The sequence below is a fragment of the Capsicum annuum genome, chromosome 4 (genome assembly GCF_002878395.1).
Source record: "Capsicum annuum cultivar UCD-10X-F1 chromosome 4, UCD10Xv1.1, whole genome shotgun sequence".
Taxonomy (NCBI): domain Eukaryota; kingdom Viridiplantae; phylum Streptophyta; class Magnoliopsida; order Solanales; family Solanaceae; genus Capsicum; species Capsicum annuum.
This window is the reverse complement of record NC_061114.1, coordinates 231,377,872-231,403,125: the sequence shown is the minus strand read 5'-3', so window position 1 is coordinate 231,403,125 and position 25,254 is coordinate 231,377,872. Positions and strand designations below refer to the sequence as shown.

The following is a 25,254-nucleotide window of genomic DNA, read 5'->3' as shown; positions in this document are numbered from 1 at the left end:
TCAGCTATATTAGCATACATGGGGTATGTCGGTTAAACCACTACTTCCCACAGTTCCAGTCATTCAATCTCAGTAAAAGAACTCATATAGTTCTTCAGAATATCAAGACTGTCAATACAGTCAACTCAGATACAGTAAGGAACTCATATAGTTCCATCAAGTTCAGGACTGTCAGACCCAGTCACTCATGTTATCAGTTCTATCAGTTACCAGTTTTCTCTTGTTATCATGATCTCTGTTGTTATGTATTCATGTATGCACTCTCACGTTCATATTAGTAAGTTATTTAGCATTGCTCATGCATATAAACCCTTTGCATATTGCCTACCTTACTCGTATACTCAGTACTCTCAATCGTACTGACATATTTGTGCTATGGTTCTTTCTTCTATGTTACACCATAGGTTCAGAAACACGAGTTCCAGACCAGCAGTAGCGGTAGCATCTCAGCTGTTAGAGTTCCAGTAGTGAGTTCTCATCCCTCGAGTACATGATCGCTACTTATGTTATGATTTATTTCAGTTTAGTTTTGCTAGTCGGAGTTAGTTGGAGACATGTTCCTTCAACTCCTTATTCAGAGAATATGTAGAGGCTTTCAGATTTAACTCAGACGTTAGTTGTTTTTTTCAGTTGTTTTGGGTATTCGTTACCCCATATGGATGTCATGTTATGATATACTATGTAGTTTACAGGTACAGATATCATTCATGGGTTAGCTTATGGTCCTTAGGGGTCATGATCATCGTGTAACATTTCGGTTCAGCAAATCAGGGCATTATAATTGGGGGTCTAGAAATCTGTGTCCTATTAATTTGCAATATCTGGTTAATAAATCTTCTTAAATAAATTCCTTTTTAATTGCCTTGTAGTTGGTAGTTTTTTTTTTTGGATTGAGCAATGTCATAATCCATTATTTAGCTTCTTCCATATCTAACTATCGTAGATCCCTTGAATTTGAATAGATCATTCATTGGTCTCTCGAATAGTAGCTCCAAATTGGGTTCCCATTAAGATAATTATTGGCTAGTTCTTGAATAATTGTAGATATTCCTATAGTTCGCTTATTTTCAAAAAAATCAGGTATCTCAACTGTAGATATCTCCGGCTGTTTGGACAATATCTTTCGGTATAATCATATCTCTGGTTAATCCTATTTTTACTACTTGTATAACTAGTTTAATTTTGTCATATAATATCTCTACTGGTGCAGTATAAAACTTTATAAAAAATAGATTTCCTTTGGTTATTTTCTTATAAGTGGCGAATGCTCTATGTAATTCTGGTATAATTGTTAGTTCATCTCCGTTTTAGGTATATATGGTATTTAATAGTCCATAACTGAAATAGGTTTTAACTAAGCTTGGGTTGGGTTTTGGTAGTGCGATTAACTTGTTGTAACCTTGTAATTTTTGGGTTATATAGTCTGTGTTTATTTCTTGGATACTTGTGGCTTTGGGTTTAAGGTTTAGGTAAGTCTGTATTTTGTGGATATTTTTATGTATGGTCGAGTTATATGGTTATAGGCTTTTTTTATCTTGGTTCAAAATTTCTCGATATGTGGTAGTTTGTGGGGGTATGAACACGGGGTCTTTTTGTGTTTTAGGTATAAATGGTTTTTCAAATATCTTGTTCATGTTCATGTTCTCATATCTTTGTCCACTAACTCCTTTGCTTGTACCTGCAATTGTAGATTGATAAACGTTATGGGTTTTATGGAGTGTCCCAACGTCTCCTTTTAGATCTGGATTTTTGATGTCTTCCGATCGATATATCTCAACATCTTTATAGTCATGCGGCTGACTTGTAGCTATAGACTTCAGTTTATCTTCATTAGTCTTTAGATTTTCTATCTCATTACCCATATTGTCCACTGTTAGTGAAGGTGCATTTAGGGTTTTGAGTATCTTTTCTAGAGTATCATCTTCTGTAATGTCAATTTTTGTAGGTTTGTCTTGATATGTAATCTGCAATAACATTTTTGTTATTACTGATTTGTAAATGTAAAATTTAATATATTTAATACTATTCTCCGAATTTCCTTCATCATAACTGAGTTTTGTATTTTTCTTGTTAACCACCATCGTACCTGCGTATTATCTGTTCTTACAATAAATTTGTTATATACAATATATGGCTCAAATGGTAATAAACATTTATATAATGAACATAATTCTTTTCTATTTAGTTATTTATATGTGGATATAATTTATCTAAAAATGGCATTCCTAAAAGCATATCTTTTGATGTTAGTTTATAATTATAGTTTTTTTGTATTGTTATTATCTCATCCATACTTGTATTTTTACATTTTTAGCTTTATATGTAATTAAACTCCCTTCATTATTAAATCCTTTAACCACTTTTGGCATTTTTAACTTATCCCATTTGTCTTCTGGTAAACAGTTATATTTGCATAAGTTGGCTTCTGCTCCTATATCTATCATAGGCGTATAATACCTATTATAGTATCCTTCTACTACTATTTTCATAATACATATATTTTCATGTCATGTCAAAGCTCTTCTATATTGTATGGTTTTACTTGTTCTAACCATTTTATTCCTAATATTATATCTGCTTTTTGCATATCTTCTTTTACTACAAATTCTATTTTTATTTTTCTAACTCCTCTTATTATTTCTTTTTCAGATGTATTTTTAATAGTTATTAGACTTCTTGGTAAATCTGGGCATATATCACTATTAAATTTTATTTCTTCATTTTTTACTAAATATTTTGATATATAATATTATTCTTGTCCTGTGTTTAGTAGTATTATTCTTTTTCGTTTATTGTTCCTGTTATGTAATATTGAGTTAAATTAACTGTTGAAGTTGTTTCATAATTTGTTCTTTTTGATGAGCTTGATGATTCTGGATTTTCATATGCTATTCTTTTTGTTGTGCTTATTGTATCATTTATTATTTCTAAATCTTCTTTTATATCTATGTCTTTGTAACTATAATCATTGTTATCAATTATTTTTACAAATTGTTCAAAAAGACTTTCTATTTGTATTATATTACTTTTATTTTTTCCAGTTATTTTATGTTTTGTTGTTAATACATATAGATTTTTACATCTTGCTGTAAATATTTTACTTTCTGGGGTTAGTTCTATTCCTGATATTTTTCAGTATAACACTATTGATTTATCTATGTTTCTATCTGTTATTGGTACTGAATAATTTTCACTTATTATAAATTTAAATTTTTGGTATATTAAATTTCCTTTTATGGCATTGATTATGCTTTTTTCTATAGGTTTTATGATCCTATCATCTGCTAAATATAGTTCTATTGTGTATATATTCCTTCTCTAAAACATGTTTTTATTAATATCTCTGTTCCTCCAAGATGCACATATTTTATTGGGTCTCTACGTTTTATATCTTGTATTTCTTTATTAACTATTTTTTTTGTTACTAGTGGTATACTAGCTTTACCTCTTGCGTATTTACAATCTATTACATGCTCTTTTTGGCTTACCACATAATATTCCTCTTTTCTTCTACTAAATATGTTTTTTAATGTTGGCATTTTAATATTTTTTCTACACCTAGTTCTAGTTCTTTTCCTTTTATTTCTTTATATATATTATTATGAAATATTACCTTTTGGTCAGTTCCTTCTTCATTTAAGAATTCTTCTTTTGTAATTATTTTTATGCCTTCTTCAGTCATTTGATTCATCTAATTCACTATCTATTTCATGATCTATCTAGTTTTTTGAAATTTCATATATACTATCTTCACTTCCTAATTCATAATCTATGTATTCTACCTGCATATATTCTGCATTTTCTATTTTTATTTCTGATATTTGTTTCTTTTTTGGGTCTTTAGGTAATTTACAATCTCTAGCTAAATGTCCTAACATTCCATAGTTATAACAAGTACATTCTTTATGGATTTCTTTTTTCTATATGGTCTTTTGTATTTATAATATTTTACATAATATCTTTTTCTTGATTTTTTATATTTATATTGTGATTTCTTATATTTCTTATATTTCTTATGAATTTTTTTCTTTTCTTATAATATTTTTCTTCACATCTAAATTGGGGTGCTATTTTATCTTTGCAACATGCTAAATTCCTTATTAATGTTTTTTTCCATTTTTATTTCTTCTCTATATTTTTCACATATATTCCTATACCATTGTTGTAGAAATTTTATTCTTGCTCCTAGGGTATCTACTTTTTTTTCATCATCCCACTCTTTGTTATTTTTGAACTAAATGGTTTAGGTAACTTGCTAAAATATAATCTTCTTATTTCTTTTCTTTCTTCTGTATTATATGTTCCCTTATAATAGTATTCTTTAAATGCACACGTATATTCATCTTTGTAACACATATTACATATTGCTAATTTTAACATTAAATTTCTATTTGTATCTTTTTCTTTATTTTGTTCTTCTTCTTCTGATGTCATACTGCTAAATTTATCTCTTATAGATATTTCATATTTTTTCAATATTTCTATAGGTGATATTTTAGTAGGTGTTGATGCTCCTTCTATTTTCTTATCAGACCTTAATACTTTTTTACTTTCTTCGGTTAAATTTGAGAACCATAATTTTACTGTTCCTATTAGTGTTCTTTCTATATATTCTGGTGTGTTTGTTGTATCTATGTTGTTGTCTAATAATTGTTTTGATATGTATCCTATCCATAGTTGTATTGTTTTATCTACATCTATTACACAGTCTAAATCTAAAATATTATAACTTTTACTAACTATTTGTTTTGGTGTTCATTCATTATATTCATTTTTTTGGATTATATCTTTTAAATCTATCTTTGTAATTATATGTTGGATTTCTTACTTCTGATGTATTGGCTATTATACTTTCATCATCTTTTTTATCGAGGGTAATTACTTCTGTATTTAATAGATCTGGATTTTTTTATTAATTATTTCTTGTTTTTCATTGATTTCTAATTTCTCTATATTTTCTAGAATTTCTATATATGTTTCACTATCTTCTGAATTATAATTATCTGTTTCTTCAGCATCTATTGTATTTATTTCTAATTTCTTAGTTTCTAAATCTTTTTCTAATTCTTTATTTTTTCTTCTAATTTTTCTTTGAATTGATTTATCTGAGCTAATAATTTTTTTTAAATCTTTTTCTTCCTTTTCTTTCTGTCTTTTTTCATACGGATCTTTTAGTATTTGTAGTTCTTTTTCCAATTCTAAGATCCTATAATTTTTAATTTCTTCTATTTTTCGTATTTCTTCTGTAGTTTGTTGTTTTATTTTATCTATTTCTTTTTTTTTTTGGTCTATCTCTTCATTTTCTTTTGCTATTCTTACCATAGCTGTTAATTTATCCTCTAATTTTAGTTCTTCTTTTTCTAGCATTAAATATAAATGTTCACCTATTTTCTTATATTGTCTTTGTATATTATAAAATACCATTCTTATTTTTAATCTTTCATGATTTTCATATGTTTTTTCATCTATTATAAATTCTTCTTTGTTCATTTTATTTAAATGTATATAGGTTATGTTGGTATATATATTCTAGACTATCTATTGTTGATTCTAAATGTGATATTTCTTCTTTTTGTGCATTTATTGATTTTTTACTTACTCCAGCAATTATGTTATATTGTAGCCTATTTTTTATTATTTTTAATTCTCTTCTTTTCTCAGATAATATTTTTTTTAATTCTTTATATTTTTGTAATTTTTTTTTTATATTATTCATCTATTAATTTTTATTAAATACATTTCTTTCGTTAATTTTATTAAATACATATCTATTAAATACATATCTTTCATTAAATACATATCTAATAATTTTATACATATCTTTACATTTTTTTTACACATGGCTCTGATACCATTTTGGGGGGTGTGGATTACTTGGATCTATGAAATCTATGCCAAACTTGGGATCTATATCGAAAACTTGGGATCTATATAATCTATGGCTATGTCTTGGCATAGATTTTTGATACATAGTTAGCTTAATTTTTCTAATTCTTAGTTTGGGTAAGTCAAGATTAATTGTATATGGGGGTAACTTAGATTTAGGCATGGGTTAGTCCAACTTAGATATTTTATTATGATGTTGGTAATTGTTGTATATTCTGTATATTCCGTGCGGATAACTTTTTATGCGGTGGATATTTCTTAACTTCTCTAAACATTCTATGCTTGAATTTATCTCTATGATTAATTTATTTCTATGATATATTGATTTCATGTTTGATTAAATGCTTTGTCATAATATTTACTAGTTGTTTGTCTTAATCTTAATAATTCTTCTATATTCTCATTAAGGTAATCTATATATTTTATATCTTTGGTTTTCATATATTCTTTTAAATTTGTTTTCATTAATTTTTCTATTACCTTCATGTTTTGCATATCTATTCTCCATTATTCTAAGTGTACGTAGTTTATCATTTTAATTTGAATAATATCCGTCTTAAAAATAATTATCTTGATATGAGTAGTAGCTATCATTGTATAAGTGTAAATTTTCTATAGAATTTAATAACGCTTCATCTTCAAAATTCCATATCTTTTCCCATATTATTTTTTTAACGTCTACAATTTCTATATCTCTAAGTACATATAAAACAAGTATCTTAAATTCATCTATCATTTCATGTAACGCCCCAATTTGCTGAATCGGAATGCTACATGGTGCTCATGACCCCAAAGGACTACACGATAACCCATGACTGTACCTGTAAACTGCATAGTATATCATAAAATGTAGAAAACATGACTAAAGGCCATAAGGGTCAAACTGAATAAATATCTGACAAAACATGACATCCATATGGGGTAACGAATACCCAAAACAACTGGAAAAAAAAACTGAAGTCTGAGTCTAAATTTGAAAGCCTCTACATACTGTCTGAATAAGGAGTTAAAGGAACATGTCTCCAACTAACTCCGACTAGCAAAACTAAACTGAAAAAAAACCATAATATAAGTAATGATCATGTCGTCGAGGGATGAGGACTCACTGCTGGAACTCTGACAGCTGAGATGCTATCGCTACTGCTGGTCTGGAACTCGTGTCTCTGAACCTATGGTGTAACATAAAAGAAATCACCATAGCGCAAATGCGTCAGTACGACTGAGTGTACTGTGTATACGAGTGAGGTAGGCTATATGCAAAAGGTTTATATGAATGAGCAATGCTAAATAACTAACTAATATGATCATAAGAGTGCATACATGAATACATAACAACGGAGATCGTGATAACATGAGAAAACCGGTAACTGATAGAACTGATAACATGAGTGACTGTGTCTGACAATCCTAAACCTGATGGAACTATCTAAGTTCCTTACAATATCTGACAGTCCTGATATTCTGAAGAACTATTTGAGTTCTTTAACTGAGACTGAATGACTGAAACTGTGGGAAGTAGAGGTTTAACAGGCATGCCCCATATATGCTAATATAGCTGAGCTGGGGTCCAATCGTTGCCCTTACTGGAAGGGTGTCAATACCTCACCACTGGTAAAGACAAGTTGTGGGTAACCCTCATCTAACAGTGTTCCCAAAGAGAACAGTCAAGCCCTCGATTGACAGTGCTAGTCCACCTCATTAAACCTCATCTGACAGTGTTGATGTCTCAGCCTATGCTGGCTACATAGTTCTGGAACGCAAGGATGACTGCTAAGAATGACACCCTCATTTAACAGTGTGTGTTCCTATCCTTGGGATCACTCGGTGCTAACGCCTACTCCCATCTGAAGAGACTGAACATTATCAATTGACTGTACATGGACTGTATTTCTGAATTTCTATTAACTAATGAAATACTACTGCTATCTGCTAAGTGACTGAGATCATGAGATTTCTGAGATTTCCTGTGTCACATGACTGACTGTATTCTATGGAACATGGCTGATTGAGGATATCGTGACAACATGACATGGATCTAGGCACACAACTATATTTTTCTGGTACAAGTACCCCCAGGACTCGATGGAAGGAAACTGACACACACGACTGACCTGATCATAACAGTAGAGTCCATAATTCACAATATCATAAATAGGGGATTTCATAATATACATGGCATTCAATATTTCATATCATAAAAAGGGCATCATATAACATGGAAATACTTGTATAACTTCACTATCAAGTCCAATCCATAGCACAACAGCAACACATGACCATAATATGGAATTTACATGAAAACATATAGCATAGAGCATGGACTTGTCATTTAAACACTATAGAGTCATAAAATATGTATTTTATCCTCCTATGCATTTTATCAAACACCTTACATGCACAATCTTGAGCATAGGTGTATTCCATAATTTAGTCATAATAAACCGCCCTAGTTCATGGGTTTCAACCACAAGCACACATATTTTTATGAAAATCACCTTAAAATAGCATCTTGAAGCTTAAACAATAACCATCAACATGTACATGATCATATCACAACAAGAAGATCACAATATAGTATTTAAAACATGATTCTTGGACTCCACGGATGAAAGGGATCCGTGAATGAACACTACGCATACCTGAGATTAAGATTCTGTGGAATTTACGATGAAATCGACTTGAATCTTGAAACCCCCAATTGAACCCTAGACTTGTTCTTGAGAGGCTTTCAGCAAAACAAGTATATTTTGGTATTTTAGCACCTAAATCCCGTGTTTAAGACTATATATAGGGTAGAAAAAATGACCAAAATACCCTTTAAAATACGGAGGTGGAATGCTGAAAACTGGGTACCCACCGGAGTTGGCAGGCAACGCCTGGCTTAGTCCACCGCTATAAGCAGGCGGCGCCTGTCTTAGAGCGATGCCCCCTTATCGCAGGGAGATACTATTTTGAATATCCAAACTCGCTGTTATGCTATTCAAAAAATTTCAAAACTCACCCGTGATACTCTTGACTTCCCCGATCACAACGCAACTTAAAAATCCAAAAATGGAGGTCGGGAAGGTCGTCAAATAAATCCCCAAAGTTTGGAGTCCTGAAATGAGACTAAGTGTAGAAACACTTATCAAAATTTTCTAAGTGCTGAAGCTTATAATGAGCTTAACAAGCTGAATTTTTGACATAGGATTTTGCGGGATCTTACAATATCTCCCCCTTGGGCACATTCGTCCTCGAATGATGACTGACTGAGGAGGGATAAAAGATCAACTAAAGTACGTACAAGACATACATAACTGAAACATGAACTCATGACTACATGACTAATAAACTAAATATATTATACTGAACATGCATATCTGATGCATGTATAAATGAATATGCATAGCTGATGCGTGATCATATAAATGAGCTGATACATGAATGCATGACTGAATATACGATGGTACTTGATACCAATTTTATGTTGGAAACATGATCATGAGACTGAGTTCTAAAATCATGTTGAATACTGACATGAAACTGTATAGATTAAGGAGAACTGTTACCTTGAGCTAAATCTGGATTAACGGAGAAGAGGTGAGGGTACTTGGTCTGCATGTCTGCTTCTGCTTCCCAAGTAGCTCCCTCTACGGACTGATTCCACCAAAGAACTTTGACTAGAGGGACTTCTTTGTTTCTCAGTCTACGGACCTAATAGTCTAGGATTTCGACTACAATCTCTTCATAAAAGAGGCTGTTCTAAGCATCTATGCTCTGAATAGGGACTACTACTGCTGGGTTACCTATGCACTTCTTGAGCAAGGAGACATATAAGACTGGATGGACTGAAGCTAGATCAGAGGGCAATTCGAGCTCATAAGATTCCTTACCGAAGCGACTGAGAATCTTAAAGGGACCAACATATCATGGACTGAGTTTCCCTTTCTTTCCAAATCTCTTCACTCCCTTTATGGGAGAAATCTTTAGGTACACATAGTCACCGACCTCAACTCGAGATCTTTTCTATGTACATCTGTATAGGACTTCTGTAGGCTTTGAGTAGCCCGAAGTGTCTTTCTGATCAACTGAACCTTCTCTAAGGCATCAAATACTAAGTCAGGCCCTATGAATGCAGCCTCACTAACTTCAAATCAATGATGGTATGCAAACTCAATCAAAGGAAAGTGGTCATCCCAACTTCCCTTGAAATCAATTGCACATGCCCTTAGCATATCTTCTAGAGTCTAAATGGTCCTTTCTGCTTGACCATCATTCTAAGGATGAAAGGCTGTACTGAGATGGACTTAGGTACCCAGAGCCTTTCTGAATGCTTTCCAGAAGTGAGAGATGAACTGGGTACCTCTGTCTGAGATAATAGAAAAGGGAATATCGTGCAATCTGACCAACTCCCTGATGTAGAGTTTAGCATAATCCTTGGCTGGATAAGAGGTATGAACTGGAAGAAAATGAGTTAATTCGGTTATTCTATCTATAATGACCCAAATTGAATCATTCTGATGATGAGTTTAAGGCAAACCCATCACGAAATTCATGTTTACAACTTCCCACTTCCAAGTAGGAATAGTGAACTCCTGCATGGAACCACTAAGCTTCTGATCTCTGACTGACTAGGCGTCAGAGACGACCCTGACAATGAATGACACTACCTTTCCCTTGGGAGAAAACCTCTACTTTCTGATCTCTGACAAACTCTTTGAGCTTGACAAGGCTGGGATCCCTATCTTGCTTTTCTTTTACCTCAAAAACTAAAGATGATTCTGAACTACTCTGAATACATACACCACCCTCTGAAGAGTCGACTAAGCGAACGCCTAGTCTGGCAAGCTACTGAACTTCCTGAGCTAACTTCTTCTTACTGTCCTCAATGTGAGCAACACTACCTATAGACAGTCTACTGAGTGCGTCAGCCACTACATTGGCCTTGCTAAGATGATAAAGGAAAATCATGTCATAATCCTTCAAGAGCTCTAACCACTTTCTCTAACAAAGATTGAGATCTTTCTGGGAAAAGACATACTGAAGGCTCTTATGATCTGTTAAGACATCTACATGAACTCTGTATAAATAATGCCTCTAAATCTTTAAGGCAAAGACAATGACTACTAACTCAAGATCATAAGTAGGATAATTCTTCTCATGGGTCTTTAACTGTCTAGAGATGTAGGCTATAACCTTACCATGATGCATGAGGACACAACCCAAACCTACTCTAGATGCATTACAATGCACTACGAACCCATCTGAACTATCTGGGAGTGCTAAAACTAAAGCTGAGATGAGTCGAGTCTTCAACTCTTGAAAACTCTTATCGCAAGGATCTGACCACTATAATTTGACTTCTTTCTGAGTCAATCTGGACATAAGGGATGCAATAGAAGAAAATACCTCAACAAACTATCTTTAATAGCTAGCCAATCCAAAGAAACTCCTAATATTTGATGGAGTAATAGGGCGAGGCCAGTTACTTACTGCTTTGGTCTTTTGAGGATCTACTATAATGCCATCACCGAAAATGATATGGCTAAGAAATGCCACTGACCTTAGCCAAAACTCACACTAACTGAATTTGGCAAATAGCTGATGATTTTTAAGGGTCTGAAGAACAATTCTGAGATAGTCTAAATGATATCGCTCCATGCTGGAATAGACCAAAATATCATCTACAAAAACTATGATGAACATGTCTAAGTACTGCTTGAACACATGATTTATCAAGTCTATGAAATCTACAGGGGCATTAGTAAGACCAAAGGACATAACTAGAAATTCAAAGTGACCATACCGAGTACGAAAAGATATCTTTAGAATGTCACATTCCCTAACCCGAAGTTGATGGTAGCCTGATCTAAGGTCTATCTTAGAGAAATAACTAGCACCCTGAAGTTGGTCAAATAGGTTATCAATTATGGGAAGGGGATACTTATTGTTGACCGTAACTTTATTGTGTTGATGATAATCAATACACATCCTGAGAGAACTGCCTTTCTTGTGCACGAAAAAGATTGGTGCGCCCTACGGGGAAATGTTGGGTCCGATGAATCCCTTATCTAAGAGATCTTTGAACTATTCCTTCAGTTCCATGAGTTCTACAGGTGCCATTCTGTATGGTGGAATAGAGATAGGCTGAGTGTCTGGAATAAAATCAATGTCGAAGTCTATTTCCCTTTCGGGAGGAATTCCTAGAAGATCTTCAGAAAAGACATATGAAAACTCATTAACCACTGGGACTGATTCAAGGATGGGAGTTCCAGAACTAGAGTCCTTGACATGTATGAGATGATAGACACATCCCTTAGATATCAGTTTCCTTGCCTATAGGTAGGAAACAATCTGACCCCTGAAAGATGAAGTACTAACCTTCCACTCAAGGACAGGTTCATTCAGAAATTGGAACTGAACAATTTTGTTTCTACAGCCGACAGTGGCATAGCAAGAATGAAGCCAATCTATGCTAAGAATGACATCAAAATCATTCATCTCTAATTCGACTAAGTCTGCTGAGGTGACTTTCTGAAATATCATAATCGTGCAGTTCCTATATGCCAGTCGGGATATGATGGTTTTACCCATCGGGGTAGACACTGAAAAAGGCTCTGCTAGAATTTCGGGACTGATTTTAAAATCGCTTGCTATAAAGGGAGTAACAAAAAACAAGGATGCACTTGGATATAGAAAAGCATAAACATGAACATAGAAAATCTATAATGTACCAGTAACGACATCAGGAGAATTTTCCTGATCCTATTGGGTCTGAAGAGCAGAAATTTGATTTGGACATTGTCCACTAGTAGCACAGGAGGTGGCACCCTGCTGGTTTGGGTGACCAAATTGAGCTGAAGAATGGTTCTAAGAATGCTGATGACCCGACTGGGGACAATCCCTGACCCTGTGGCCTGGCTTGCCACAACCAAAAAAAATATTGCTACCAGATCTGTAAACACCCAGATGATGCTTTCCACAAGTTTGGCAAAGAGGATGAGTGTGGGCACTACTAACACTTCCCTAAGACTGAGAGCCTGGTGCTCCATCTCTATTGCCGTCTCTGAATTTTGGCACCGGATCACTGGCGGAAGAAAGAGCTAGAACTGATGGCTTAGAGAGAAACTGAGAGTGATTTCTTCCCTTTGACTTGGGCTAAGCAAAGCTGAAAATGCCTGAGCTTGCTCTTTTGTTCTGCCTCTCCCTAGTCCTAATCTTTTTCTCCTCTATTTGCTAGGCATGAGTCATGAGTCTAGCTAAAGTCATATCACTGTTCAGCATAGCAGACCTACACTTATTTACCATGCTATCATTAACCCCTAACACAAACTTTCTCATTTTAGCCCTGCTGTCTGCAACCACATGAGGGGCATATCTGTCTAACTGAGTAAATCTGAGAGAGTACTCCTTAACCGTCATATTTATCTATCTGAGGTTGGTGAACTCTAAAACCTTTGCCTCCCTTAACTCTTGGGGAAAGAATCTATCTAAGAAAGCCGTGATAAATACCTCCCACTCTACTAGACCTGAATCCTCTAACCTCTCTGCTAACCACTATTTGTACCAAGTATGAGCGACATCCTGTAGCTGGTATTTAGCTAACTCAGCACTCTGAATAAAATTAATACCCATGACATCCGTGACCTTCTAAACCTGGTTAAGGAATTCCTGAGGGTCTTTATCAGACTTAGATCCTGTAAAGAAAGGAGGATTCATTCGGGTAAAGTCCCGAATCCTCGTTGCTGCTGAATTGGTCACTGGGTTGGTGTAATGCCCCGATTCCCTAGAACCGAAATGCCATACAGTGACCATAACCTCGAGGGACCACAAGCTAACCCTTTTCTGATATCTATACCTGAGCATCTCATAATATATAGAATAAATGCAGAAACTTGCCATAAGGTTCAAATATCTAAAATATATAACACTGAAAACTAAATACTGATACATCTGTCTGAAAAGCCTCTAAACTATCTAAACTGTGGAGCTGATGGGACATGTCGCCAACTAACTCCATCTAGCAAAAATCAATTAAGTCTAGTATAATAAACTAAAATAAGAAGTATCCTCGGATGATGAGGACTCACTGCTACTTCTACTGCTGCTCTGGATCTGGAACTTGTGCCCCTAAACCTATAGCATAGAATAAAACACTATAGCGTGAATGCATCAGTACGTGGAAATGTACTGAGTATGCAGATGGGGTAAGTCTAAATGCAATGGCTTATGCATGAACATGACAATCTAAATAATATGCGTTAGCTGGAATAAACATATATAGAAACTCTGTAGTTACTAAATATGAACATGTTTACTAAGAGTGCATGCATGAATGCATAAAGTACAACTGGAATCATCTCAACACCGAATACTACATTATGAATACTGACAACCGAATATACTGACACTAAGATACTGAGTATCTGAAGCTACTAGAACTAAATTTGTACTTATCCATACTGAGAAGCTGGAGGACTGAGTCTACTGACGATTGGTATCCGAGTTCACCAACTCTGGAACACTGAATGACTGAATCTAAGATCAACCCTCTCTGATAGGATGTCTCTGAATTCGTTAGTAGCAATACTCGATTAACCATAATTGAGATCATCCTCACTAGCAGCGGATCTCCGAATGTATAAATAATAATACTTGGTGGCCTGAATCTAACAGCCTTAACTTCTGTAACACTGAACTGAGTTCTTCTCTTAAACTGTTACTGAAACTGTGGGAGTAATCATCTAACCGACATACCCCTATCTCTTCTTCAGGGTCCAACCTATAACCCTAGTTGGAAGGGTGTCAATACTACACCACCAGTAAAGATGACTTTATATGACCCTCTATTGACAGGACCTCAAATGAGAATGGTGGAGCCCTCTACTGACAAGTCAAGTCACCTCATCGAAACCTCATCTGATAGGATAGATGTCTCAACCTACGCTGGCGACATAGTTCTAGAGCATAAGGATTGATGCTAGGAATCACACCCTCTACTAACAGAAGCATCCTCATCCTTGAGCTCGCTCGGTGCTGAATTCTACTCCCAACTGGATGACACTGAACTAATTCTTAACTTAACCTAGACTGAGCTGAATCTGTTATTGATCGTATCATTCAAGTTTCTGTCAGAATACAACTGAGTTCTGTAGTTTACTGAGCTTTATTGGAATTTGATCTAAGTATTAAGTACTACTGAGGTCGAAATAGAATACTGAGCTTGATTAGAATAATACTGAGATTACTGAGTTTTCTCATTATTCAGTCACTAACTGAGTTCTACTGATCATGGAATAACTGAGGTTATCTTGAGACTGACTCGGCTCTAGGCACGCAGCTATAGTTTTTGGGTTCAAGTACCCCCAGGACTCGATGGAAGGAAACTGACAAGACATGACTCCTTGAATTTATGACCAATATCAACATCACAACAATAGACTATCATTCACCATAAATCAATAAATCATCTCTTTAAAACACATGGGAATATCAACATGTACTTGCATAGGGAAGGCACACCAACATTTCATAACTCATCCAATAATATATTGCATTTAAACACATAACATGCATTCAAGTATACAGAATTAGGGATCTCATGCTAACATGTCACCATCCATTCATTAAAGCTTTGTAACAACACTTGGCATACATTTACATATTCATAATTTAGGGATTTCATACTTAACATGTTATATGACACTATTCCCCTTATACAAACATTTTATCAAGCACATAGTGAGCATATTCTAGCCCTACAACAAATACTACACCCATACATCATAATTTCCTTAACCAACTAGTAGGTTTACAAATTTATCATGGAAACAATGCAATATAACTTATATCAAGATCAAAGCTAACAACTTGTGCGCTAAAACATAGATCCTAACTCAACAACCACAACATCATGAACATTTATTCAAATAAGTCACGGAACACATAAATATCAAATCTTGTATTTTAGAAAAAGGGTTCTTGAACTTCTTGGGTAAAAGGAACCCAAGAATGAACATCTACCATACCTCAAAAGCTTGAATCTTGAAAGAGAATCGAAAGCTTCTAGAATGTTCTTTGCATTGGAAGCCACAAATCTTAATGATTTCTTGATGGCTCTTGAAACCCTTGGCTTGGAAACCTTGAATCTTAAACCAACTTGAAGAAATTATAGTGAAATCATTAAGATTCTTGAAGAAAGATTTGGATTTGGATTTTGGAAAAGAAAACCCTAATTTTTGATTTTTGGAAGAGGAAGAAGAAAAGATCTAGAAATTTCCAGGTCCTATCGGGCATTTATAGAGGGTTGGAAGGGGTGGAAAAGGACCAGAATGCCCTCCCTTTAAAATGGCTTCACTTTTCTAAAACGGGCATGCGAAGGTAAAGATCGACGGTCCGTCGCAAGGTCGACGGTCCGTCGGACCTGTCCAGAGATGGGTCTGGATGGCTTGGTGGTATGGTGGTATGCGATGATCTATCGGACTTGGCCATTGGTCTAGGTCCTGAGAATCAAGTTCTATCTCATATTCAACGGTACGATCGACGGTGATGTCATTTGTCCGATGGTATATTGGACTCCATCGTCGGACCTGTATAGAGGACTGGGTCCCTGCCCCCATGCGATAGTACTGGTCGATGGTCCGTCGTATGACCGACGGTCCATCGGACCTCACCGTCGAACCTGGGCGATCCTTCTGTTTTCTAAAATTCTATAATTCGACCATAACTTCTTACTCCGACCTTCGATTTTGGTGAAATTGGTATCGTTGGAAAGGTAATTCAATTTCCCACATAATGAAAAGTCAAAATCTTAAAAATACCCTATGTAAATACAAGGAATTCATCTTAGAATCAAGCTTTAATATGCTAGAAGCAGATTTAAATTCAAAAAAATTTCTGGAGCATTACATTATCTCCTCCTTGGGAACATTCGTCCTTGAATGTTGCGAGATAGATCAAGAACGCAAAGAATACTAGGGATACACAACTAAAACATCTTGCTAAATTGAATCATCATAATTCTAAACTCTTGAGTAATTTTGGAGAATACATAAGATGATAATAGGAATGGATGTATAGTTGCAACTTAGATTAGAAAGGGACTGAACATCTGAAACATGACTACATAACTGAAACCATTGATAGACTGAGTCTTTCTCTGAACATGCATATCTGATGCATGGATTACTTGACTAAAGCTATTCATAAGCTGGATTATCATGATGAACACACATAACTAATGCATGGATATATGACCATATTATTCTCATGAACGCAAGATGGAATGCACTGTTAAATAGAACTCTTTATACTGAACATGCATGTCTAAGGCATGAATATCTTACTATGCAGTGATAACTAATGCAAATCTTATAATGAAAATCTAATTCATGCAACCGAATGGGGTATCTCCCCCTTGGGACACTATATCCCTCAATGAATGCTTACTTTACGGTTATACTGGGTAATGCACAAGGCATCTATGGATCGAATCATGATTGATAATCTAAGATCTGAATCTAATGCATGATGCATGGGATGAGTTATACTCACAACTGCTGATGTATTCTATCCTAAAATAGTTATATGTCTGTGGTTTCTGATAACATGATTAGATGAAAGGAGGAGGAAGCAAGGTATACGAATCTGACTGTCTGACTGTTAAACCGAATGCTTGCTCTACTAACTATTTCATGCTGAAAACTTATACTTAACTGAAGTACTTCCTCTACACTCCTTCAGTTATACTCTCCACCTAAGCCTCAAGCCATCATCCTAAATCTATGAACACTTCGCTAAACTCTGAACTGCTAATACTATCTCCTGAGATACAACTCCTAACCTTCTTTGATTTCTACTACCATCATCGCTTACTTACACTTTTTTTGACACATGCCGATCTCGCTAAACACATCATCGGCTTCTATTTCTTTAAAGGGAACAAATATCACATCCACACCTTCATACTTAGTTTAAGATCCACAAACTTAAATCCCTCAAGCACTGTTCAAGCCTATTGAAATTTCTAAAATATGTCTAGCCACTTACACATCAACATGACACCCAAACCTCTCCTCATGACTAAAGTCCTGCATAAAACAAATATGCTACCATCCCTTCTTAATAGGAAATATCTATTATCTCCCATCTAGGCAACTGTTCAACACTAAAGAGAGTTCACTAAAAGGTTAAGAGAAGCCTTGAAATTTAATTGAGCATAAACATAAAGATAAGGAACTTGTATGTACCCATAGCAATATCAGGAGAACTTTCCGAGCATGGGGAGTCCGAGGTGCAGTGGATCTGGTCTGACGCTGACCACTAGTGGTACTGGAAGGGGCACCCTGCTGACACAACTCTCTACCCTTCTGAGCTAATATCTTACACTTCCGCAACTTGTGGCCTAACTCACCACATCCAAAATACTCCTTACTAACCACTCTACATATACCCTTATGATGCTTACCATACTCTTCACAATGTGGAAAGGTAAGGAAACTCTTCCTACGACCCAGTGACTTAGAGCTTGATGCTCAATATCGTCTGACATTCTTACACTTAGGTACTGGTGTCTGGACTGATAAGGAAACTGGTACTGAGGATCTCTGATGGAACTGAAAGCGGTTACTACCCCTTGGTCTTGGTGTAGAGCAATTGGTTCAAACCCTTTGATTCACCCTAAGTTCTCTTCCCTTATTCCGCTGAGTACAAGTCAAAGGCCTAGATAGGACAACATTCTGAAAACTATTCTGAGAAACTATTGCCTGAGCTAAGGTGGTAAAAGCAGCTCTAAACTCTGCATGAGAGACATGCCTATCCAAGGGGTCTGCCTGAATGGGCTGAGGAGCTAACTGATTTTCATTACTTCTTTGACTAGCTTCCCCGGAAGACATGTTCTATAAACAAAAGAAAGAAGCAAATTAGATGGAGAGTTCAACTTGAGCTTTTTCTCACTGGAACGTCATGAATACTCAAAAGAAGGGGAACTTTTCCTAAAACATCTTATAGCCTCTTGTACATAAATGTGGAGCTCAACATACCCATGTACAAGACTCTACTAGATGCGGCTTTTCAAACTCCCTAGGACTCAGTTGAAATTTAAGCTATGATACCAAGTTTGTAACGCCCTAATTCCCTAGAACTGGAATGCCACACGGTGCCTGTGACCCCGAGGGACCACAAGCTAACCCTTTTCTGATATCTATACCTGAGTATCTCATAATATATACAATAAATGTGGAAACTTGCCATAAGGTTCAAACATTTAAAATATACAACACTGAAAACTAAATACTGATACATCTGTCTAAAAAGCCTCTAAACTATCTTAACTGTGAAGTTAATGGGACATGTCCCCAACTAACTCCATCTAGCAAAAAACAACTAAGTCTAGTATAATTAACTGAAATAAGAAGTATCCTTAGATGATAAGGACTCACTGCCACTTCTACTGCTGCTTTGGATCTGGAACTTATGCCCCTGAACCTATGGTGTAGAGTAAAACACCATAGTGCGAATGCGTCAGTACGTGGAAATATACTGAGTATGCAGATGGGGTAAGGCTAAATGCAATGGCTTATGCATGAACATGACCATCTGAATAATATGTGTTAGCTGGAATAAATATATATAGAAACTCTGTAGTTACTAAATATGAACATGTTTGACTAAGAGTGCATGCATGAATGCATAAAGTATAACTGAAATCATCTCAACACCGAATACTACATTATAAATACTGACACCCGAATATACTGATACTAAGATACTGAGTATCTGAAGCTACTAGAATTGATATTTGTACTTATCCATACTGAGAAACTGGAGGACTAAGTCTACTGACAATTGGTATCCGAGTTCAGTAACTCTGGAACACTGAATGACTGAATCTAAGATCAACCCTCTCTGATAGGAAGTCTCTGAATTCATTAGTAGCAATACTCGTTAACCAAAATTGAGATCGACCTCACTAGTAGCTAATCTCCAAATGTATAAATAATAATACTTGGTGGCCTAAATCTAACAACCTTAACTTCTGTAACACTGAACTGAGTTCTTCTCTGAAACTATTACTGAAACTGTGGGAGTAATCATCTAACCGACATGCCCCTTTCTATTCTTTGGGGTCTAACCTGTAACCCAAGTTGGAAGGGTGTTAATACCGAGCCACCAATAAAGAAAACTTTATATGACCCTCTACTGACAGGACCTCAAACGAGAATGGTGAAGCCCTCTACTGATAGGTCAAGCCACCTTATCTAACCCTCATCTGACAGGATAGATGTCTCAACCTACACTGGCGACATAGTTCTGGAGCACAAGGATTGCTACTAGGAATCACACCCTTTACTAAATGAAAGACACTGAACTAATTCTTAACTTAACCTAAACTGAGCTAAATCTGTTGCTGATCGTATCATTCTAGTCTCTCAGAATATAACTGAGTTCTGTAGTTTACTAAGCTTTACTAGAATCTGAGCTAAGTATTAAGTACCACTGAGGTCAAAATGGAATACTGAGCTTGATTAGAATAATACTGAGATTTACTGAGTTTCCTTATTGTTCAGTCACTGACTGAGTTCTATTGAATATGGCATGACTGATTTTATCTTGAGACTGACTCGGCTCTAGGCACATAACTATAGTTTTCGGGTATAAGTACCCCCAGGACTCGATGGAAGGAAACTAACAAGACATAACTCCTTGAATTGATGACCAACATCAACATCGTAACATAGACTATCATTCACCATAACTCAATAAATCATCTCTTTAAAACACTTGGGAATATCAACATATACTTGCATAGGGAAGGCACACCAACATTTCATAACTCATCCTATAATATCTTTCATTTAAACACATAACATGCATTCAAGTATACATAATCGGGGATCTCATGCTAACTTATCATCATCCATTCATTAAAGCTTTGTAAAAATGCTTGGCATACATTTACATATTCATAATTTGGGGATTTCATACTTATCATGTTATATGACACTATTCCCCTCATACAAATATTTTATCAAGCATATAGTGAGCATATTCTAGCCCTACAACAAATACTACACCCATACATCATGATTTCCTCAACCAACTAGTAGGTTTACAAATTTCTCATGGAAACAATGCAATTTAACTTATATCAAGATCAAAGCTAATAACTTGTGTGCTAAAACATGGATCCTAACTCAACAACCACAACATCATGAACATTTATTCAAATAATTCATGGAACACATAAATATCAAATCTTGTATTTTATAAAAATGGTTCTTGAACTTTTTGGGTGAAAGGAACCCAAGAATAAACATCTACCATACTTCAAAAGCTTGAATCTTAAAAGAGAATCGAAATCTTCTAGAACTTTCTTTGGATTGGAAGCCACAAATATAGATGATTTCTTGATGGCTCTTGAAACCCTTGGCTTGGAAACCATGAATCTTAAACCAACTTGAAGAAATTATAGTGAAATCTTTAAGATTCTTGAAGAAAGATTTGGATTTGGATTTGGAGTTTGGAAAAGAAAACCCTAATTTTTTATGTTTAGAAGAGGAAGAAGAAAAGATCTGGAAATTTCCAGGTCCTATCGATCATTTATAGAGGGCAAGAAAGGGTGGAAAAGGACCAGAATACCCCCATTAAAATGACTTTATTTTGCTAAAACGGGCGTGCGAAGGTGGAGGTCGATGGTCAGTCGCAAGGTCGACGGTCCATCGGACCTGTCCAGAGATAGGTTTGGATGGCTTGGTGGGACGGTGGTATTCCATCGGACCTAGCCATCGGTCTGGGTCCAGAGAATCTAGTTCTGTCTTATATTCGACGGTACGAGCGATGGTGACATCGTTTGTCCGATGGTATGTTAGACCTATACATAGGACTGGGTCCCTGCTCCCATGCAACGGCACTGGTCGACGGTCCATCTGACCTCGTCATCGAACCTGGGCGATCCTGCTGCTTTCTAAAATTCTATAATTCGACCATAACTTCTTACTCCGACCTTCGATTTTGATGAAATTGGTATCGTTGGAAAGTTAATTCAATTTCCCATATGATGAAAAGTCAAAATCTTATAAATACCTTAGGGAAATATAAGGAATTTATCTTAGAAGTAAGCTTAATATGCTAAAAGCAGATTTAAAATCAAAAAAATTTCTGGGGCATTACAGTTGGCCGAAACAGCTGATGGCCGTTCATTTTGGGTGGTAACAGACTGGGAAAGAGTAGTGAATGTGGCTCTGAACTCCGCATGAGAAATATTTTCGCCCAAAGGATCTCCGGGCTGAGGAGCTGGCTAGTTTTTTCTCTTTGGAGACATGTTCTAAAATAAGAGAATAATGGATTAGACTAAACTTTAACTTGAGATTATGCTCACTAACACGAAATGAGTACTGAAAGAGGGGAAACTATTCCTAAAACATCTCATAGCCTCCTGTACATAAATGTGGTGAACAACACAGTCTTGTACAAGACTCTACTAGATGAGGCTTTCAGACTTCCTAGGATACTATTGAACCTTAGGCTTTGATACCAATTTTGTAATGCCCCAATTTGCTGAACTGGAATGCCACATGATGCTCATGACCCCGAAGGACCATAAGCTAACCGAAGACTGATATTTTTACCTGTAAACTGCATAGTATATCATAAAATATGAAAAACATAACTAAGGGCCATAAGGTTCAAACTAAACTGACAAAACATGACATCCATATAGGGTAACGAATACCCAAAACAACTGAAAAAAATAGCTAAAGTCTAATTCTAAATCTAAAAGCCTCTACATACTATCTGAATAAGGAGTTGAAGGAACATATCTCCAACTAACTCCGACTAGCAAACCTGAACTAAAATAAACTATAGCATAAGTAACGATCATATCCTCGAGGGATGAGGTCTCAATGCTAGAATCTGACAGCTGAGATGCTACCGCTACTGCTGGTCTGGAAGTCATGACTCTGAACCTATGGTGTAACATAAAAAAATCACCATAGCGCAAATGCGTCAGTACGACTGAAAGTACTGAGTACACGAGTCAGGTAGGTTATATGTAAAGGGTTTATATGTATGAGCAATGCTAAATAACTGACTAGTATGAATGTGAGAGTGCATACATGAATACATAACAATTGAGACCGTGAAAATATGAGAAAATTGGTAACTAATAGAACTGATAACATGAGTGACTGTGTCTGACAGTCCTGAACCTGATGGAACTATTTGAGTTCCTTACTATATCTGAGTTGCCTACATTTGATAGTCCTGATATTCTAAAGAACTATCTGAGTTATTTTACTAAGACTGAATGACTGAAACTGTGGGAAGTAGTGGTTTAACCGACATGCCCCATGTATGCTAATATAGCTGAGTTGGGGTCCAATCGCTGCCCTGACTAGAAGGGTGTCAATACCATGTCATTGGTAAAGAAAAGTTATGGGTAACCCTCATCTGACAGTGTTCCCAAAGAGAATGGTGGGCCCCTCGGCTGACAGTGCTAGTCTACCTCATTAACCCTTATTTGACAGTGTTGATGTCTCAACCTATGCTGGCTACATAGTTCTGGAACACAAAAATGACTGCTAAGAATCAAACCCTCATCTGACAGTGTGTGTTCCCATCTTTGGGTTCACTCGGTGCTAATGCCTACTCCCATTTAAAGAAAGTGAACATGATCAACTGACTGTATATGGACTGTGTTTCTGAATTTTCGTTAACTGATAGAATACTACTGCTATCTGCTAAGTGAATGAGATCATGAGATTATTGAGATTTCTTGAGTCACATGACTGACTGAATTCTATGGAACATGGCTGACTGAGGATATCGTGACAACATAACATGGCTCTAGGCACACAACTATATTTTTTGGGTACAAGTATCCCTAGGACTCGATGAAAGGAAAATGACACACATGATTGACTTAATCATAAGATTATAGTCCATAATTCACAATATCATAAATAGGGAATTTCGTACTACACATGGCATTCTGTAATACCCCGGAAATTGTTTCATTAAAATTTTATGCATAAATGAGTTGGGCTTTATCTTCTAGAATGAATTATAAATTTTTTGTGCAAAATGTCTTAGATTATGACCCACCATTGCATAGAGTATTGAATAAGATTTCCAACGATATATGGATCATCCAAAACGGACACCCGAGCGACGAGTTGTGAACATTTTGATCGAACTGTGAATAGTAGTGAACAGTAAACGTGCAGGAAAAAGTACTGAGGCCTGGCGTATTTTTCCTCCAAATTTAAACAACCATAACTCCTTGTACATAATGATCTAGTTGATATACTATATATCAATGGAAAGATCTGCGAGTCCTCTTTCCTATGAAATTAGTTTCATCCAATTTGTCTTTCGGAGCAAAAAGTTATGGTCGATCTACTTCAGCCTATCAAAAGCAAATTTTTGGGTCAACTTCAAACAATCATAATTCCTCGTACACAATGATCTAGGTGAGATACTATATATCAACAGAAAGATATGAGAGTCCTCTTTCTAATGAAATTAGTTTCATCAAATTTGAACATCGGAGTAAAACGTTATGGTTGATCTACTTCAGACTATCAAAACAGTCCACCAAAGGACAGATTGGAGAATTATTTGATTTTTAGGGGAGTTTTGGTCATTCCCCCTCACCCAAAATCCATCAAAACCCTATATTAAAGCCTATTAGAAGCATTATATGTTATATTTCATCAAATTCCCTCAAAAAAAAACCCTAAGCTCAAGAACCTCCAAAGTTCACTATTAATTTTGTAAATTTATTCAAGATTCCAAGTTCCTAGTTCAAGAACTCCAAGAACCATCATTCAAAGGAACGATTAATATCTCAAAAATGAGTATCGATCTAAAGTTCATCATTTAAGAAATGTGGGGTTTTTCAACAAGAACTCTCTTTCGTTCTTGTGCCCAAAAGCAATTTTTTTTACAAAGGCATAATTTTTATTTGATTTTTATGAATTTGAAGCATGAACCCATATCTTATAATGATTATTATGAAATCTTGATGTTTATGATTTTGAAATATGAATTTACATGTGTGGAGATATAAAGCATGAATCTTGAACGATATTTATCATGATTTTGATATTTGGGTCGTGAATCCCCATTGGAAATTGTGATTTTTTGAGAAAGTGTGTGGCATAAGCACGTTGATGTTCAATATTTAAGATATTTTGAATGATTTGACCTTTTGGTCTTAATGGAGTTGTTTTGAACTCGAGTGTGAAATAAATTCACAACATGGTTGATTTTGATAGATGGGAAGCATAATGGCTCCCGATGTATATTTATATATTACTGAAATTGTTTTGTTGTGGATTGTCTTTGAAATAATTTGAGCTAAGTCCGAAAGAAATCTTTAGCACC

At 35.4% G+C, this 25,254-nt stretch overlaps 1 pseudogene; it reads right to left on the bottom strand.

Annotated features, from left to right (window-relative positions):
- Positions 1-775: 775 nt before the first annotated feature.
- LOC124898112 overlaps positions 776-25,254 on the bottom strand; it is an 87,239-nt pseudogene continuing 62,760 nt past the window's right edge.